This window comes from Kogia breviceps, chromosome 18 (genome assembly GCF_026419965.1).
Source record: "Kogia breviceps isolate mKogBre1 chromosome 18, mKogBre1 haplotype 1, whole genome shotgun sequence".
Lineage (NCBI taxonomy): Eukaryota > Metazoa > Chordata > Mammalia > Artiodactyla > Physeteridae > Kogia > Kogia breviceps.
Window position 1 is genome coordinate 27962100 of NC_081327.1, and position 20140 is coordinate 27982239.

General features: G+C 42.5%; 1 protein-coding gene across 15 annotated transcripts in view; it reads left to right on the forward strand.

Moving 5' to 3' along the window:
- The window catches only part of CHD9 (chromodomain helicase DNA binding protein 9), a 244763-nt gene that overhangs the window by 39905 nt on the left and 184718 nt on the right, over nt 1–20140 (forward strand). For 2 of the 15 annotated variants that reach the window (XM_067020099.1, XM_067020100.1), the window contains exon 1: nt 11338–11398. The exons of 10 other annotated variants lie outside the window; for them this stretch is intronic. The gene's annotated coding sequence lies outside the window, so the exon portion shown is untranslated. Of the gene's footprint in view, nt 1–11061; nt 11216–11247; nt 11638–20140 lie in introns of those variants that run through there. 3 more of the 15 variants (XM_067020096.1, XM_059043690.2, XM_059043688.2) reach the window with 3 other exon arrangements.

Consider the following 20140-nt stretch of genomic DNA (forward strand, 5'->3'; position numbering starts at 1 on the left):
ATCCTGTGTGTGCTCCATTTTACTATAGTCATTTGGTTTTTCTAACTGGAGGGGAAATTCAGCATGAATCTAGGTTTTGTTAACAGTTCTGATGGTGATTGTGAAAAATAAAGAAAAAATAGTTTATAATTGCACAGCTTGAGAAAAATATCAATAACCATTGCTTTTCCTTAAAAAAAAAAAAGTAGAGGTCCCAATTATTCATAAGGTCTTCAAGTTTAGAGTTTGCCATAACAAAAAATATGGACAAGTGTTTCTGAGCCCACCACTACTTGGTCTCTGTTTTCCTGCAAGAAAGAGGATGGAATTTGGACACATCCCTCTGGGAGCATTGTTTTTTATTTGCTTTGCACTTGAGTGATTGGTTGATTGCCTCTAACTTCTACAGCTAAATGAAGGGGTTTGTTGATGACTTTCTTTTTTTTTTTTTTTTTGTGGTACACGGGCCTCACTGTTGTAGCCTCCCCCGTTGTGGAGCACAGGCTCCGGACGCGCAGGCTCAGCGGCCATGGCTCACGGGCCCAGCCGCTCCGCGGCATGTGGGATCTTCCCGGACCGGGGCACGAACCCATGTCCCCTGCATCGGCAGGCGGGCTCTCAACCACTGCGCCACCAGGGAAGCCCCGATGACTTTCTTTTATGAAGGAAGAGAGAAGTGTGCTGGAACTTTCCCCTTTGAGTTTGAGGTTTTCAGAGCAGGTCCTAACAGATGAACCTCAGTTACTTGGGTGCCTTTTCTCTTTCTTTCCTGGGAGGTTAATTTTTCATTTGGTTTGTGCCTAATTCTGCCCCTTTGTGATAGCGAGGCAGGTATTCAGAAGCCACAAGGGTAGTCTGAAGAACACTTTAGGTTGCCCTAGACAGAGGTGACACAGAAACGACTCACCTAGAGGATAAGAACACGGTAGTTGGGTAATTATTCAGTTTCGTGTCACTTAAGCAGTACTTTCTACCTTGGCTGCACAAGCAATGACACAAAGAGGTTTTAAAACATATTGGTGCCTGAGACCCATCACCCCTAGGTTGGGGCAGGGTCTAACCAAAGGTAACTTTTAGGTTTCGCAGGTGATTCTAGTATGCAGTTAGTTTTGAGAATCTCTCATTGAGACTTCCAATATCTTCTTCAAAACCAGGTGAGATAACCCCAAATGACAGCAGTTCTTTCTCCCAGGACATTACAGGTATTTTGGGTGAACATTTCATTCAGTGGAAAATACACATTTCTTTTTCTTTCTTTCTTTTTTTTTAAGTGAGATTAAAAAAAAATATTTTATTTTATATTGGAGCACAGTTGATTAATAATGTTGTGTTAGTTTCAGGTGTACAGCAAAGTGATTCAGTTATACATAAACATGTATCTATTCTTTTTCAAATTCTTTTCCCATTCAGGTCATTACTGAATATTGAGTAGAGGTCCTAGTTGGTTATCTATTATAAATATAGTGGTGAAAATACACATTTCTTGAGCACCTGTGTTCTAGGTGCTGAGAATACCTCCAGGAACAAGACTGAGCCTGCCTTGGCCTCGAGATGCTTGGTTTCTAGTGGGCGGAGACAAACACACACATAGGACTGTGGTGTTTAGAAAGAAACCAGCTGAGTCATTAGGGGTCAGTGAAGGCCTCTGTGAGGAGCAGCCATACCTAGAGCCTACGGAAAGTGAGAGGGAAGCGAAGGTGAAAAGTTCCCGAGACAAGGAAGAGAGGTGTATTTGAGGGACAGAAAAGACTGCAGTCACTTTTGTTTATCTAGAAACAGGAGTGCCAGAGAATGAGCAAGCTCCAGCCTGACATTTCTTACAGTTTCCACAAATCACTCAGTTATATTCTTGCCAAATAGTACACACTATGCAAAGGGAACACAAGGAGAAGTGTCTTCTAGGAGCCAGGGTACTGTGTGCTGGACAAAGAGGGCTCCACGGGATTAGCCAAAAATTGCTGACTATGAGAAAAAGTTAGGCAGTCCTCCATGACACTGAGATAAACAGTGAAAAAAGGGAAAATTCTATTATGTATTTGATATCCAGAGGATTTGGCCTAATTCTTTGGTCTTTTATCTTGTTGCTAACCATCACTCAAATACAGCCAATCGATGAGGCAGAACCGGCCCCATTTTGGAAGAAATTCAGTTCTCTGACATACTAGTTTTGAGGTCTCTACCCAACCAAACTTTCTGGAAAGTGAAATGTTTGTCAAATATTTGTAATGTTGGAGAAATCAAATATGTGCCTGTAGGAGACAATTTCCATGAATTTCTTGTTCTAAGAAACATTGACTCAGCTCCTTTCCTGGTTTCCACACAAGACTTCTACTTAAACTGCGCAGGGTCTGGGAATTCCCTGGCAGTCCAGTGGTTAGCACTCTGCGCTTTCGCTGCCAAGGGCCCAGGTTCAGTCTCTGGTTGGGGAACTAAAATCCCCCAAGCCGTGTGGCGTGGCCAAAAAGAAAAAAAAAAGAAATTGTGCAGGGTCACTAACTGCTTACCATCTAATGGTAACCAGAAAGCTGCACTGACTTACTTTCAACAAAATTTTCTAAGGCCTCTCTGCTCTTGAATTAAAAAAAATTTTTTCAGTCATATAACCTGGAATTAATTTTCCTGGTTGGCATGTTGTTACTCTTCCTCTATAAAACAAACCATGGGGTTCAGTGCAGAGAAAACAACTATAATGAATATGCATCCTCAATAAGAATGTCCAGGAATTCCAATAATCTCCACATGCTTTTACATAAGAGACTGCGTGCTGCCCTGATAAAAAAAAGAGTGCTTTAAAAGGTGATCTTAATAAGAAAGATAGCCCTTCTTAAGAAATCCATATGAGGTAAGAAAAAACTCACTCAGTTATTTTAAAAAAATGCAAGACCATGTAATGGTTAAAGGATTTATTTTATTCCTAACAATAATACACGAGTTTTATAAGCTCTTTCCAAGACAGAATAAGGAGCGTGAAACCTGGCCGATGGGATTATGGAAAGATGGTGACCAAATTATAGTCATGGCTATAACTAACGAGGAAAAACAAGTCAAGAAATATTCAGAGGAAACCTGGTGCAATTTTCTCTTTTTTGAAGCTTAAACAAGACAAGATGGGTTTAAATTGCACCAGGATGGATTTCTCCTTGAAATAAGATGCCCATAATGCCTATAAAACAAACCAGTTGATTAGAAAAATACATGTCTACAGTTTCCATTCGTCCTTAGGCTCTGTGGTATAGAGCATACGTGGTTTTTTTTAGTATACCAATTACAGTGCCTGTAAATGAAAGTTAAGTATTAATAAATTAATAAAAATAATTAATTAGTGGGTATTATTTACTTGACAAAACTTGCCATGAGGCGAAAGGACCATGCCTATCTTTTTCATTGTTGTATTCCCAGCACCTAGCACTGTACCTGACCCTTCACGGATATTCTTTTTTTTTTTCTTTTTTCTTTCTTGGCCACGCACACCGTTTGCGGGACTTAGTTCCCTGACCAGGCATTGAACCCGGACCCCGGCAGTGAAAGTGCTGAGTCCTAACCACTGGACCACCAGGGAATTCCTTTTCAGAGATATTCTTTAAATATTTGTTGAATGAATTAATTTCTTAAATTGCAGCTGCACATCATGCATTTCATTTCCCCAAACTTGATTTAGATATAACTTCTCCAGGAATGCTTATATTACCCAAAGAGAAGGAATAAGGTGCTCAGGGATGTCTCATCAAGGAAAACAGCAAAACCTCTTGTTTTTTCCTGAAGACCTTTTAAGATTAGGACAAGCAACTTTTGTTTTGTTTGTTTGTTCTGTTTTGTTTTTGGCCATGCCATGCAGCATGTGGGATCTTAGTTCCCTGACTGGGGATCGAATCCGGGCTCTTGGCAGTGAGAGTTTGGAGTCCTAACCACTGGACCGCCAGGGAATTCCCAGGACAAGCAACTGTTTATAAAAGCAAAACAGTGGAAGATTTCAACTGTCAAGTAGGATCATGCTTTGAAGTATATTTCTAGCTAAAAGCAGGGGATAAAATAGATACAACTTAGAGACGCTAAGATCTGTCTCTGATTAAGTAGGCCTAAGATAAGAGTCTGAAGAATGGCTGCCTGGCTGAACACATCCTTTGGATGTTGTTATCAGCAGCCACTAGATTTGAAAACAGTGCTGAACATGCTTTTAATTGATCTTTGAGGTGCTCTAAGCTACAACTGAAAGCCTGCCCTTTTTTCTCTTTGCTTGAACAAGAGAATGAAAAGGGAGGCTAAAGAGCTTTCTAATGATATCCTTTACCCTTTCTTCTAAAAAGAACCTATGTTTTCCACTGAGTTAAGGAAATTTCACAACACCCAGGGGCTAAAGTGAAGTTAGTTTTTATTCACTACTGAACCAACTTTCAGATTCTTTTCCTAGAATGGAAAAGTATCTAAGCTCTTCAAGCTACTATTCATTATTGCAGAAAGATGGAAATCATGTTATATTCCATAATATAATGGGGCATAAAACATTTAAGTTATGAATGTACATAAAATGTGTAAGAGATTAAAAAAGCATTCCTGGGCTTCCCTGGTGGCGCAGTGGTTGAGAATCCGCCTGCCGATGCAGAGGACACGGGTTCGTTCCCCGGTCCGGGAAGATCCCACGTGCCGCAGAGCGGCTGGGCCCGTGAGCCATGGCCGCTGAGCCTGCGCGTCCGGAGCCTGTGCTCCGCAATGGGAGACGCCACAACAGTGAGAGGCCCGCGTACCGCAAAAAAAAAAAAAGGGAAGAAAAAAAAAAAAAAAGCATTCCTAAAGTTTATAAGTACTTATCATTGGTCTGTGAAACAACATTTTCTTTAGTGCCTTAACCTGTGAATGAATGTCAATGAAGATGAATGAGAAGATATTTTGTCCACACACATTTGTTCAGTATTTATTATTATTATTATTTTAATATATTTATTTATATTTGGCTGGGTTGGGTCTTCGTTGCTGCGCACAGGCTTTCTCTAGTTGCGGCGAGCGGGGGCTACTCTTCGTTGTGGTGCACAGACTTCTCATTGCGATGGCTTCTCTTTGTTGGGGAGCATGGACTCTAGGCGCACGGGCTTCAGTAGTTGTGGAACGCGGGCTCAGTAGTTGTGGCTCTCAGGCTCTAGAGTGCAGACTCATTAGTTGTGGCGCACGGGCTTAGTTGCTCCGCGGCATGTAGGATCTTCCCAGACCAGGGATTGAACCCGTGTCCCCTGCATTGGCAGGCAGATTCTTAACCGTGCCACCAGGGAAGTCCCCAGTATTTATTATTAATAATTTAATATTATTTATATGAAAATAATAATCCCTTCTTCTGTAGCCAACACAGCTCCCAGTCTGGTACACATACATGGTGAGCGTAAGGTAAATTATACCAAACACAAAACTGGTGAGCCCAAATGAGAAATAACAGTGCCACTCCAACAGTCTTCAGATTAAAAACATTATTTGCTGCTTAATTAATATAAATATAATAAAAATATATCTGTTCCTTTTGTCTCAACATGTGTTCCTATATGTGTGTGTGTATATATACACATATATACATAATATATGGATTTAATGAATGTAATACCATAAAAAGAAGTTGCTGGCTAGGCATTACTTTTTAAAAAACAGCTTTATTGAAATAGTATTTACTTATCATAAAATTCACACTTCAGTGGTATTTAGTATATCCACAGAGTTGTACAAACATGACCACAATCTAATTTTAGAACATTTTCATTACCCCTCCGTAAGTACCTATTATGAATCACTCTCCATTCTTCGTCCCCTTCCCTCCAACCCAGTCCTAGGCAACCACTAATCCACTTTCTGTCTTTCTAGATTTGCTTATTCTGGACATTTTATATAAATGGAATCATATATGTGGCCTTTTGTACCTGTCTTTTATCATTCTACATAATGTTTTCAAAGTTATTCCATGTTGTAGCATGTAGCAGTACTCAATCCTTTTTAAAAAAAATATTTATTTAGGCTGCACCGGGCCTTAGTTGCGGCACGTGGGATCTTCATTGTAGGATGCAGTATCTTTAGTTGTGGCATGCGGACTCTTAAGTTGCAGCACACATGCAGGATCTACTTCCCCCGCCAAGGATCGAACCCAGGCCTCCTGCATTGGGAGCACAGAGTCTTACCCACTGGACCATCAGGGAAGTCCCCTCAATCCTTTTTATGGCTGAATAATTTTCCTTTGTATGGATATAACACTTTTGTTCATCCATTTGTCAGTTGATGGATATTTGGGTTTGTTTCCACTTTGGGGCTATTATGAATAATGCTGCTATGAACATTTATGTGTAAGTTATTGTGTGGACATATGTTTTCATTTCTTTGGGGTTTCTGGGTCATGTAATAGCTAAGTTTAACTTTTTGAAGAACTGTTTACCAAAGTGGCTGCACCATTTTACATTCCCACCAGCAATGTATGAGGGTTCTAACTTCTCCATGTCCTCATCAACACTTGTTATTGCCTGTCTTTTTTATTATAGCCGTCCTAATGGATGTGAAGTGGTTTTGATTTGCATTTCTTTAATAACTAATGATTATTAGAGTGCATTTTATTGTGTGCATATTGACCATTGTATATCTTCGTTAGAGAAATGTCTATACAAAAATACTTTGCCCATTTTAAAATTGGATTTTTGAAAAATTGTTGAGTTGTAAGAGCTCTTTATACATCTGGGTACTATACCCTTATCAGATGTATGATTTGCAAATATTTTCTGTCATTCTGTAGGTGTTTTTCTTTGCACTTTCTTTTTTTTTTTTTTTTTTTTTGTGGTACGCGGGCCTCTCACTGCTGTGGCCTCTCCGCTTGCGGAGCACAGCCTCCAGATGCACAGGCCCAGCGGCCATGACTCACAGGCCCAGCCGCTCCGTGGCACGTGGGATCCTCCCAGACCAGGGCATGAACCCGTGTCCCCCGCATCGGCAGGCGGACTCCCAACCACTGCGCCACCAGGGAAGCCCTTTGCACTTTCTTAATGGTGTTCTTTGAAGCACAAAGGTTTTCTATTTTGATATTCAATTTATTTTTTTCTTTAGTTGCTTGTACAAAAGTTTTTAATTTTAATGAAGTCCAATTTATATTTTCTTTTGTTGCTTATGCTTTTGGTATCATATATAAGAAACCATTGCCTAACCCAAGTTCCTGAAGATTTACTCCTATGTTTCCTTCTTAGAGTTTTATAGTTTTACCTCTTACATTTAGCTCTATCTTTTCATTTATTTTTTTGTATTTGGTGTGAGGTAGGGATCCAACTTCATTCTCTAGCATTTGAATATACAGTTTTCTTTCTCAATTTAAATGTCTTGGCACCCTTGTTGAAAATCAGTTGACTATAAATGTAAAGGTTTATTTCTGGACTCTCAGTTCTATTCCATTGATCTATATGTCTATCCTTGTGCTAGTACCACACTGTCCAATTACTGTAGTGTTGTAGTAAGTTTTGAAATCAGGAAGTGTGAGTCTTCCAACTTTCTTCTTTTTCAAGGTTGTTTTGACTATTCTGTGGGCATAACTTCTGTAGGTATCACTGAAGTAGGGTCTAATCCTTAGTTTTGCAGTTTTAGGATCTTGATTGTATCAGTTTTTCCCCAAAGTGAACAGTACCAGAGCATTGGTTCATACCCCTCAAACTTGCAAGAAAATGCCAAGTTTGATATACCATATACATTTTGAGATATTTCTTTTTTGGTAACCTCAACCAAAATGCCTGTACAGGGAACTCCCCCTTACAAGGTACCAAATTAGTTGATAAAAGTTTGCTTGATAAACATGGAATGGGAAACTAAGGCTGAGGGAGGGATATAGTATAATGGTTAAGAGTTACAGGCTTTAGGGCCAATCAGTTCTAAGTTTGAATCCTATCTCTGCCACTCAGTGATTGTGTAACCAGGGCAAGATTTTGAACCCTTTCCATCTGTAAAATGGGGAAAATAATCCCTTTCTCATAGAGTTGCTGTGAAGGTAAAATAAAATAACAAATATGCAATACTATAACAAAGTTGGAAGTTGCTGGCTTCCTTGGCTAAACCCTTACACAGTACTTGGGACTAGTTAGATTTCAGTAAATGTACCATTGGAGACACTTGTAGAATGCTTCATTCGGGTTGTGAAGAAAGGCTCTCTGACATAGCACAGGCTTCTTAGTGACCTGAAACATTGTCTACAAATATGGGGGTCTTTTTGGTTTGAAAGACTTTGGGTAGGAATGGACCCAATTTTACTCTAGAGTGGGATAGAGGATCCTGGAGAGAGCATTGCTACCACCTGGTTCTGGATGTTCCATTGCCTGATGGAACTAGTAGGCCAGTGTTGCTAGATTTTGATGTTGATGATATTGATTCTTATTAATTTAAATTGCAAAGAGTAGTGTTTACTGATGTAGGCTCTAAATTCTGGGATTTAGAGCCATCCTTTGCAATGGTTTTTCCAGAGTGCACATATCCAGAAACCTCAGTTACCAAGAATACTACTAAGATTTCAGAAGCAAAAGCTCGTCATTGAGCAAAATAGATGTCAAAAAACCTCATGTGCTTGGGGACTTCCCTGGTAGTCCAGTGGTTAATACTCTGTGCTCCCAATACAGGGGGCCCAGGTTTGATCCCTGGTCTGGGAACTACATCCCGCATGCTGCAACGAAAGATCCCACATGTTGCAATGAAGATCCTGAATGCAGCAAAGAAGATCCTGCATGGCGCAACTAAGACTGGTGCAGCCAAATAAGTAAATAAATAAATATTTTAAAAAACCAAAAAAACAGGCTTCCCTGGTGGTGCAGTGGTTAAGAATCTGCCTGCCAATGCAGGGGACACAGGTTTGAGCCCTGGTCTGGGAAGATCCCACATGCTGCGGAGCAACTAAGCCCGTGCACCACAACTACTGAGCCTGCGCTGTAGAGCCCATGAGCCACAACTACTGAGCCTGCGCTGTAGAGCCCATGAGCCACAACTACTGAGCCTGTGTGCCACAACTACTGAGCCCACGCCCCTAGAGCCTGTGCTCTGAGACAAGAGAAGCCACTGCAATGCGAAGCCCGCACACCACAACGAAGGGTAGCCCCTGCTCGCCGCAACTAGAGAAAGCCCGTGTGCAGCAACAAAGACCCAACGCAGCCAAAATTAATTAATTAATTAAAACCAAAAAACCAAAAAACCTCATGTGCTTAACTCACAGGAGAACCCCACAGAAAATCTTTACTCAAATCTTGAAAGTCTAAACTAATAGAAGTTTATATGTGTCTAGGTTCGTAAGTACAATAGAAGCATTAAAAACAAAAAAACCGAAAGAAGGTAGGACAATGGAGAAGTGTCAGCCCAGTAGTGATAAAGGAGACAAAACAAACAAACGGATGTAAATTTAATCATAAAAACAGCATTCTAGAGGTCATTATTATAGGGACAAATCTACATAATTTTGAGGGCATTCATTGGTCATAATAAACTGCAATTGTGTTGATAATGATAATGATGCTCCTTAATCACCAAACTTTATTTTTTCAAAGGGCTGTATTCAAGAAAACATGAGTTTTCTTGGGGAGAAAAGTTCTGTCAAGGAGGTAAAGTTGATAAATGAGATGTCACTGGCCTTAGATTTGACTCAACAGGTTGGATTTGCAAACTAAAGTGGTATTCAAATAAGTAGTCTAGCGCGCTCAGAGATGAACTGTTTCCGTGCATTCTTTATCCTAGTGTGTAGTTGTTATTAAGCATCCTTGAGGGGAATCGAAACTGTAATTGTAACTTCTCTCTCAGCAGGGTTTTCTCCTAACCCTTTCAGTATCTCAGCTAAATAGAGTCTGCGTTGCTCTACTCTGGAGAGCCTTCACGGGGAATATGAAGAACGAAATTACTTGGCAACTAGCACTCTGTATACCGCGGCCATTCCATTCCGGTCAGGCATAATAAACAAGCACAGTGACATTGCTCTATGCTTCTTTGTGAAGACAAGAAAGTCAAGAGATTTCTGTCAACTGTAAAGTGAATGTTAGATATAACCCTCCTAGGATTTGAAATGGTAAACAGTTCCGAACAAACATCAGGTAGGCTGGCTGAAGTTCTAACGTTCCATTATTTTGTCTTCTCTCGTTCTAATATGGATGCTTAAGTTTTAGTCAGGTATTAAAGCCAGCTCAGGGCCTGAAAGACCGGTAGAATTTTAGAATCGGAAGGCTTTTAGAAAAATGTGTCCAGCCTCTTCATTTCACAGTAGGGAAAACCGAGGCCTTGGGACACGTTATGATTTAATGTAGGTCACTCAATTAGTGACAGAGCGAGAGGGAACCCAGGTGTCCCCACGCCTTCTTAGGCCGTGGTTTTCTATACGCCCCTACTCCTGGACCAGCGTCACCTTCTCCCCCGCCCTTTTTTCTTGGGGGGGGGGCGGGGGTGTCTTTCTTTCCCTTCATAGCTGTGCAATTTAGAACGTGGGCCTGACCATGGAGATGACTAGGTGTGTCAGCCCCAGCTCTCCACCACTCGAGGTGCGTACTCTCTCTAGATTAGGACTTGGGGCTGGATCTCTCCTCAGCCTGGTGCCTTTTCCGCAGCAGGTGCTTAGCACCTGGACTGAAACGCTGCATCATCGCGGCGACACTCTCCTTGCTCCCGATTTTACAGCACAGGCGTGTGCCACCGCAGTCTCAGAGGGAAGTGAGAACGCGGGTCCAAGACGACGGCCGTGTCAAGAGGGAGGCTCTAGAAACTCTCGCGGTTCCTCGGCGGCCCCGGGCTGGCGGGGAGATGCCCAGCGTGTGCGTGACCTCGGCGCCGATCCCGCCACCGGTCAGCTCGCAGCTAGGGCGTGCCTGCCAGGCCTGACGTGGCGGCCGGGCCGCGGGGAGGGGAAAGGCCGTCGCGAGGGCGCGGCCTGACGTGGCGGCCGCGGCGGGGCGGTGATGGGAGCCCGGGCCACTGCACTGCGCCGCGCTCCGGCCAGAGGGCGCCCGGCCCCAACACTTCCCCGCCCCGAGGCCGCCCAGGGCTCTCGAAGTAACCGCACCGGCGATTGGGTCGGCGGCGCGGCGGGGCCATGTTGGAGCCGGGCGGCGACCCCGCCTCCCGCCGCCCTCCGCCCCAGGTCAGGCCGGGCCGTGAGGGAAGAGGAGCGGCAGAGGGGATCCTCCCTCCTCGGTCGCCCGACGCGGCGGGAGCAGCGGCGGGAGCTGCCGCCGTCTCCACCGCCCCTCCGAGCCCGAGCCAATCAGCGGCGCGGGCACAAGTATGCAAATGACGCGCCGGTGCTGCCGGAGTGCCGCTCGCAGGGGCTGGTGGGGTCGCGCTGGGGGAGTGAACTGGGCCAATCAGGCGGGTGCGTGGCGGCGCGGGGGAGGCGGTGCCCCTTCACTCCTCCCTCCTCTCTTTCCCGGCCCCGCGCTGACAGGGGGGCCTGGCCGCGCCGCCGGTAAGTGCCGCAGCCGCCCGTCGCTGCCACCCGCCGCCACAGGCGTGGGGAGGAAGCCTGGGGGTGCCGCTGGGCAGTGGCCGCTGCTCAACTGGTGGGGAGAGGCGGGGGCGGGTTCTGTCAGCCGGGTGGTCGCCTGAGGCCGCCCGCCCGGCCAGCCGCGCGTGTCAGTCTCGGTCGAAGCGGGGGGCGAAGGGGGCGCCTCAGTCATGGCGAAGCCCGAGAACCCGTGAGCGGCGGTGAGTACGTGTCGCCGCCGCCGCCGCTCCGCCGAGGTGGGGGGGTCAGGGCAGGCCGGGCCGCGTCGCCGCCGCCGAGGTGAGGGGCCAGCCCCCGGGGGCGGGCGGGCGAGAGCGCGGGGAGGCCGGGGAGGGGCCGCTGCCCGCACGTGCGGCCCAGCCCGCCCGCGGCCAGCCCCGCTCCTGTCATGGCTGCGGGCTGTTGCCCCCGCCCCCCAGCACGCAGACCCCGGGGTCCGGACCCGATCGCAGCGCCTGTTGCGTCGGATGGAGGTGAGGGCAGGGCGGGCAGGGCGTGGGTAGGCAGGGCCCTCCTCTGCCCCGTGTGAGGTCGGGGCCTCCCCGTCCGTTCGCTATCCTCCCGAGGGTCGGGCTTCCGTCCATCCTGCAGCCTCTTCCCCCTCCCGCCTGCTTTCTCGCCTCCGTGACTCATGACAAGGCGTCCCGCGCGAGTGCTGGGTGCCCTCGAGCCCTGGACGCCCTCGGCGCTTTTCCAGGCCTAGGCGTCCGGGTTACGACCGCGCTGTCTCTCTGTGATCCTCCGTCCCGAGGGCCTCTCCACGTCTGCAGTAGGGCCTGGACCCCGGACCCCAGCAGCCCCTGTGTGTGTCGGGCCTCCGCCGGGACTGCTCCTTTCTTGGGATCTGGGTGTGGGACGTGATGGGTGGTTCCAGGGCTCTCTTCGCGGACATCCATCCCAAAGCCAAGCACGACCCAGAAAGCCTGGGTGTCTGGCCTGTGTCAGTCGCCAGCTCAGAGTGGTTTCTGTTCGTTTTTTGGTTTTGTTTTGCCTTTGTTTTTTTCTTGTTTTGTTTTTAAGGAAAATAAAACTTTTCAGAACAAAGTAGACAAGAATTTGTTTTTTTAATTGTGATATTTACAGTGTTACTTTCTTGAAAGTCTGGGATTTGACGCTTTTGTGACTTTTATCCGTTTATGTGAAATACTCGTAAGGACCTCAGAGTCCCCGCCCCCCGTTAAATAAAGTTTATATTCCTTAATGCAGTCATTATCGCAGTTTAATTTCTCAGTTTTGCATTCCACTTTTCAGCTTTTCCTTTTCTTTGATTTCAGTCTCACCACTTTTACTTAAGTAGCTATGATCTTGAAAAGGAAAGAGGGCTTGTTTTGTAATGTTACTCTACCTAAACTCTGTGTATAATTGTACAGGTACTTAGAATCATTAGGTCTACAAACACTTGAATATACAGAAGTTGAACTTAAGGGGGGGGGATTCCACTTTACAGAGGGAGGGTTGTGCTGTGTTTGTTTTTGGTGTTTTTGTTTTTGCAATGCAAAAGGATGAACATAGTGTTCTTTTCTGTTTGATTTACAGTACTTGAATTTAAATGTGACTTTTTGCTAATAGGTAGCACAGAGCCTTCCATATGATTGATATTTGATAAATATTTACTAAATGAAAAATATCTATTGCTCCAAGCAAGTAAAACCATGTATCTTCCAAGACTTTTCTGTTTAGGCTTCTATTGTCTTAGCACTTCACATTAAATCGTTATACTGTACTACAAAGTATTGGCAGGTCTCACTCCTTGGGGAATTCCCTGTAAAATGCAGATCATATAATATAGACATAAAATGATCTGAGAAAAAGCAAAGTAGTTGCTTCCCAGTTTTGCTTCTGGTATCTCTGTCATCCTTGAACTGTTTTAGGAGAGTGGGTAATTGAGAGTTAAAAAACAAAAACGTTGTGATTGATTAACTAGGAGATGATGTCCTAAGGACATAGGAAGTAGCATTAAAAAGAAGACATTGTGCTGGAGTAACCAGTAAAGCCTTCTTGACTTGGAAGGAGTGCTGATTAGAGAGAATCAGGACTTTGTCACTTTACTAGCTATATAGATGCAGTCAAGTTTCTTAAATTCTGTGAACCTTAGTTTTCTCCAGTTTGACAATTCTGTGATTCTAAGTATCCTGAGATCCTCCTCTGAAATGCAAAAATTATGCTTGGACTTAAGTGTTAGAAAAAGCAGAGGTTTTGAAAGAAATAGTGGTATATTGGTATTTCAGGTAAGTTGGCCTTAACCGGAAAACATTTTTAGAATAACCTCAAGTAGGCAAGCATGAATAAAGATAAGCAGTGTTGTCAATGGAAAAAGCCCATGACAAGATAAGATTAATGAAATCATAGCATTTTCAATTTGGAAGTATCTCTAGAAACTTTTAACTCCAAACCCCTTATCTAATATAACAATGCCTTCCATAAGGCATTGAACTAGACCTTGATAATTTACCTATGGAAACAAGATAGAACTGAAGGAGAGGCTTGTGTAAATTTAGGAGGCAGGAACAGAAGTAACATTACAGATTTAGAAGTAAAATCTAATGAAGCTTCTACCAATAGTAAAATAAAAATGTTGGTACATATGAGTATTTTAGATTTTCTGAAGAGTTAGATCATTGAAATAAATGTAGACCAAGAAAAAGTCAACTACTTCGACAGAGAAGAAAAAAATGAAGTCCTAGAGAGATCAAAGGCTATAAAGGAAAAATAAATATGATTGAAATAGTAGATCTACTGGGGAAATTTCATCAGGTGTCAGTATAGTGAATAAAGAACACAGTGATAAGAATATGGAAACTTGAGGTAGTTGGTCAGAGTGAAAATGAGTTATGGAAACTAATTATGAGAGTGTTGTCATAAATGTTTGAAAAACTTTAAAAACCAAAGATTAGAATTAGAAGGGATTTATGGAGACTGAGGTAGAATGATTTTATTGTAACCTTTCAAATGTGTTGTAGATGTTGTGGTCTTAACGTGATTAACATGTTTTAACAAAATACAGATTTCTTACATGTTGAGAGATTTAGTTTTTTACACTTATCTACTTTGTAAATATAAGTTGCCACATTCCAGTTCTATAATTGTCTTCTAACACTTTGTATCTCTTAACTCCTTATTTGGGCTTCACTCCCCATACATTCTACCTCTCCAAATTTTACCAGTCTGAATACTCAGGTCAAATTCCACCTTGTGAATAAAATCATCTCTCATCATTGTAGCCCTTAAGGATTTCTCCTTCCTATGAAATCATACTATTATTTGTCTCACCTATTTGACATCAAGTACAATTTCCTGGCATTCCTTCTATTGTTTTGACTTTGAGTTTGCAGGAACACTTTTTGCTCCTCACTTTTGGTGACAGTTGGAAAGTTGATCAAGTGACCATGGGAGACCCAGAGGAGGGAAAGCCACTTTGAGCTGTAATTTGTTTCCTGGATTCTAGGTCATGCACATCCATTCATTCATCCACTAAGATTTATTAAGTGATCCTTTTACTTATTAATTTATTATATGTAATGCAGTCCTTGCCTTTGTAGAATCTGCAGCCTGATAGTGGAAACACATAATGAACAAGCAAATGTAAAATTACAATTTGGGGTGAATTCAGTAAGGGAAAAGAGTGCTATGAGAGAAAAATGGGGAGGGTTTTAGTTTGTACAGTCAGAGAAGGCCTCTCAGGTGGTGATATTTAAGTCAAGACATAAAGAATAAGAAACCAGGCAGGAAAAGAGTTTCCTAGAATGGAAAAAATACGTATGAAGGCAGGAGAGAGGTTAATATGTTGGAAGAAATGAAAGAAGTTCAGGGTGGCAAGAGCATAATAATGGAGGGAAACCATGCAAGATGAAATGAGAGGCAGAGAGCAGATCATGCAGGGCCATGCAGGGCCTTGAAGGACATGTTAAAGACTTCTGGGTTTTACTAAGGACATTGCAGTCATTGAAGATTTTGAAGCAGAGGAGTAATATACTTTAAATTTTTAAAACATCACTTTGGCTGAGAATGGATTGGAGAAAGGCAAGGGTAAAAGTGAAGACATTGTGCTACTACAGTTGTTGAGGTAAGACATGATGATAACTGGAACTAGGGTAGCAGCTGTGGAGATGAAGGAATGGAAAAGGATATCTGTGTATATGTATATATAAAATTTGATTTGATAGAGACAGGAGATGGGAATGGTGGCAGAGTTGACAACTGCATGATGAATTGGATGTAAATGAAAGGTGTCAAAAATGATCTCCATGGACTTCCCTGGTGGTGCAGTGGTTAAGAATCCATCCGCCTGCCAATGCAGGGAACACGGGTTCGAGCCCTGGTCCGGGAAGATCCCACATGCCGCGTAGCAACTAAACCTGTGCACCACAACTACCGAGTCTGTGCTCTAGAGTGCGCGAGCCACAACTACTGAGCCCATGTACCTAGAGCCTGTGCTCTGCAACAAGAGAAGCCACCGCAGTGAGAAGTCTGTGCACCAGAACAAAGAGTAGCCCCTGCTTGCTGCAACTAGAGAAAGCTCGCACGCAGCAACGAAGACCCAACGCAGCCAAAATAAAATATAAATTAATTAATTTTAAAAAATGATCTCCATGTTCCTGGCCTGAGGAATTAGATAGATGATGGTGAGATGTACTGAGAAGAAGAAGATAGGGGGAGAAAAAGGATTGGTGAGAAATCAAGGTTTGAACACTATCCATAGACAAGTGCTTCAGAAGGTGAGGACTGGTTTTATCTGAGTGCTGTGAGGATAGCTTTAGCTATGTGTGTGACAGCACACTAAGACATTCATAGTATGTGTTTTTAAAAAAATTTATTTACTTATTTTTGGCTGCCTTGGGTCTTAGTTGCTGCGCAGAGGCTTGCTCTAGTTGCAGGGAGCGGGGGCTACTCTTTGTTGCGGTGCCCGGGCTTCTCATTGCGGTGGCTTCTTTTGTTGTGGAACACAGGCTCTAGGCACGTGGGCTTCAGTAGTTGTGGCTCGCGCATTCTAGAGCACAGGCTCAGTAGTATGGCTCACGGACTCTAGAGTGCAGGCTCGGTAGTTGTGGCGCATGGGTTTGGTTGTTCTGCAGCATGTGGGATCTTCCCAGACCAGGGCTCGAGCCTGTGTCCCCTGCATTGGCAGGCAGATTCTTAACTACTGCACCACCAGGGAAGTCCCCATAGAATGTGTTTTGAGAGGAAGGACTAGGCTTCCTATTTATGTTAGAAAAATTGGTAACTGAAATGATCTTACTTTTTAACAATGTACTTCAGTTTTTGAAAGTTTATTTGCGAATATCTTAATATAGATTATATTAAATATGAAGGTTTGAGAAACAAATGAACTAGAACGTAGTATTAGATGGGTTTATGTATTACTTGGGTGATGGTGCAGAATAGAAAAGTCTTGTAGTTTTGATATTCTCAGGAAATTAGCAATCTGAAAGTTTTTAGCTTGTAGGCAGTCTGATATTAAATGTATCATTTTAAATGAGGCTTCTGGTGCTTATGAGTAAAAATTATAGCTTATGTCATTAGTAGCTATTATTTATCAAATAGCTGTAGATATTGATGTTTCTTTTGTAATTTGGCATAATTAAATATAGTTAGCTAAATGAATACCTAAGGGGTTTTTTTTGTGTTTTTTTTTTTTGGTTATGCTTTAGGACTTTTTTAACCAGTAATTTTAGACACTGTTATTGCAACAAACGGACGTGGTTTGAAATTTGGGGGGAAAGAAAGATTATCTTTTTTGGCGATTAGTTATTTCAGTTTAGTTTACCTGAGTAAGCAGCAGCCCTGTAAAGCGTATTAAATTTTATCCTAGAGGAATGCCTGGCAGTCCAGTGGTTAGGATTCCATGTTTTCACTGCCAAAGGCCTGGGTTCAGTCCCTGGTTGGGGAACTGAGATCCCACAAGCCATGTGGCCAAAAAAGAAAACAAACGAATATTGGAAATCATTGGTTATTCTTCTGAAAGATAACTGCTAATGTATCTTGTTAGTTCTTTTATAAGAAGGAAAAAATGGTGAGGACAATGATTAGGTTTCATATATTTTGCATAAAATTTGTTTTATCGTAAAATTTTGTGCTTTACTACAGTTTGAGTAAATTAAAATTTTTTTTTTTGCATGGAATTAGCTGACTTGAATTCAATATATTTCTCTCTATATTTTCTTAGTTGTCTTTGAAAGAGTTGCAGTAATTTTATGGGGGCAGAAACTACAGGAGGTTAACAAGCAAATGGGTATTTGGAAAATGGAGGTAGTGGATAATTTATTTTCAATATTTGTCTTTGAATAGAAGGATAGAAACAAGATGATTTCATTTGTACATTTACATTTTTGTTGAGGTAGGAGAGATCTGCTGATGCCTAAGGTTAGAAGGAAAGCAGGCAATTGCAGGGGGTGATTAAAGATCCTCGAGAGAGGTGGAATGTGTGGGTGTAAGTCCCTTTGAAAGGCTAGATGGAATGGTAGGAATTAAGAGGTGAAAGATTTATCTTTGGGGAAGAGTCATGCTTCCTCTTCTGAAAATAGTATTTATAGAAGAAAAAAGGGATAGATGCAAAGACAGATACATGGCTTCCGTAAAGATGATTGGTTACTTTCAACTGGAAAACCTCAGAAGTCTAAGAGGCAAAATTGTTTTGGGGTGAGAATGGGGAAGTTAGGATTGAAGAATTGAGGAGAGAAAACAAATAACTGCAAAGAGATAGCCTAGAAGCGTAGGAAAATGATTTTAAACATTAAACAAAAGCAACGACCACATTGAAGGTAAAGGTTTGGTGCCAGGCGTATAGTAAATATTATAAATATTACAAATATTCAGAAACATTGAATTGGACTGAGGCAAGGAGGTAAAATTACAGTGGTGATGTTAATAAACTATGGTGGGTTGAGTGAGTGAAAAAGAACACAAGAGTTTTGAAGGTGATGAGAGGAGGACAGCATTGGAGATAATTAATGAAAGAGTCTGAGAAGGTCTAGAAAAGCCTAACAGCCATGGGAAGGAATGACTGTAGGTTGTTGGGAAGTCAGAAAAGAGATGACAGGTATGAGAGGGAAAGCTGCATTTACTAAGCATTTACTATATTTTAGGAACTTTGTATTTTTAAACTCTGCAACAACCTTGCAAGTTAGTGATAATCAACCTGGGTCTCAGTTTTTAGTGTATTTCAAACTTTGGAAAATTCTTCATTTAAATCAGTTTCCTGTTTTTAATGTTAATAGTATACACACACACTCTCTTAATTTGGTTATGAGTATGATTGATGTTCAGGACCACTTCAGTTAAACAACTTGACCTAAGTAGCAACTAGGAAACTTATAATCTGTCTTCACTATCAGCCCCAAATTAGTTATTTCCAGTTATCTTTTACCAAGAGTAGAGATGAGATTGTATTTTTAATGATTTCCCTTTCTGTGAGATGCAAAGCAAAACTAAATTAAGTATGAATGCCAACAAAGTATCAATAATTGAATTTAGTAAGTGGCAATCTACAGACTGTGATGTTAATATGAGCATCAATTGAGTGCTATAGATTAGTGGTTTCAGTTCTTTTAAACCAAGGAATGCTTTGTTTTTAAAAAATCCTACTTGACAGCTCAATCTGTAAAATAAAAGAATATGCGGGGTGAAATCGTTTATAGGGGAAGATATGGGGGAAGGGGTGGTCTAAAGCCCTTTCTTTCTTTGGCTAAGGATTACCCAACAATCTAGGAAGCACAGTTTGAAAACAGTATTTACATAGTACTTTATATGGGTTATTTACTACAGTTGTATGAGATCAGTACTACTACAATCCCCATTTTGCAGATGAAGAAACTGAGCTTCAAAATGATTGACTTGCGTGAGATTACATAGCTAACAAGTGATAAAGCTTACCAGTCTCTTTTCAGAGCCCTTACTTTTAACCGCTATGCTATAGAGTCCCTTGTAGAATAACTTATCAATGAAGGCAAAATTCTTTGAGGGATAACTAGGAATTAAGCTTCAGTTGGATCACTGAGACATTCTCGTGTATGTATGTGTGTGTGTGTGTGTTTGTGTGTGTATAGGGTAAATATATATAGCCTAAAGTGTACTGTTTTAACCATTTTTTTTGGGGGGGGAGCCGGGTGGGTATGTGGGCCTCTCACTGTTGTGGCCTCTCCCGTTGCGGAGCACAGGCTCCGGATGCACAGGCTCAGCGGCCATGGCTCACGGGCCCAGCCGCTCCGCAGCATGTGGGATCTTCCCAGACCGGGGCACGAACCCATGTCCCCTGCATCGGCAGGCGGACTCTCAACCACTGCGCCACCAGGGAAGCCCTGTTTTAACCATTTTTAAGTGCCGTTCAGTGGAGGCATACTTCAAGTCATAAAAATGGTACATTGTTGCTTAAAAGAATGCTTTTGAATCCCAATTTTTGGTGTAATTCTTAAGGATTGAGAGATTTTGTTTTGTTTTACGTTCTGACATTGAATTCTTGAAAACATTTGGGTATTTACTATGTGCCAGGAATTATACTAGTAGATGTTAGGGATAAAGATGAATAAGAACCATTCTCTGCACTCCTCTTGTTTAGTAGGGAAGACAGACAAGTAGACAAAGAATTAATAATATAGTGTGTAAAGTGTGGAATACAAAAAATGAATGCTTGGGACTTCCCTGGTGGTCCAGTGGTTAAGACTCTGCACTTCCAATGCAAGGGGCATGGGTTCGACCCCTGGTTGGGGA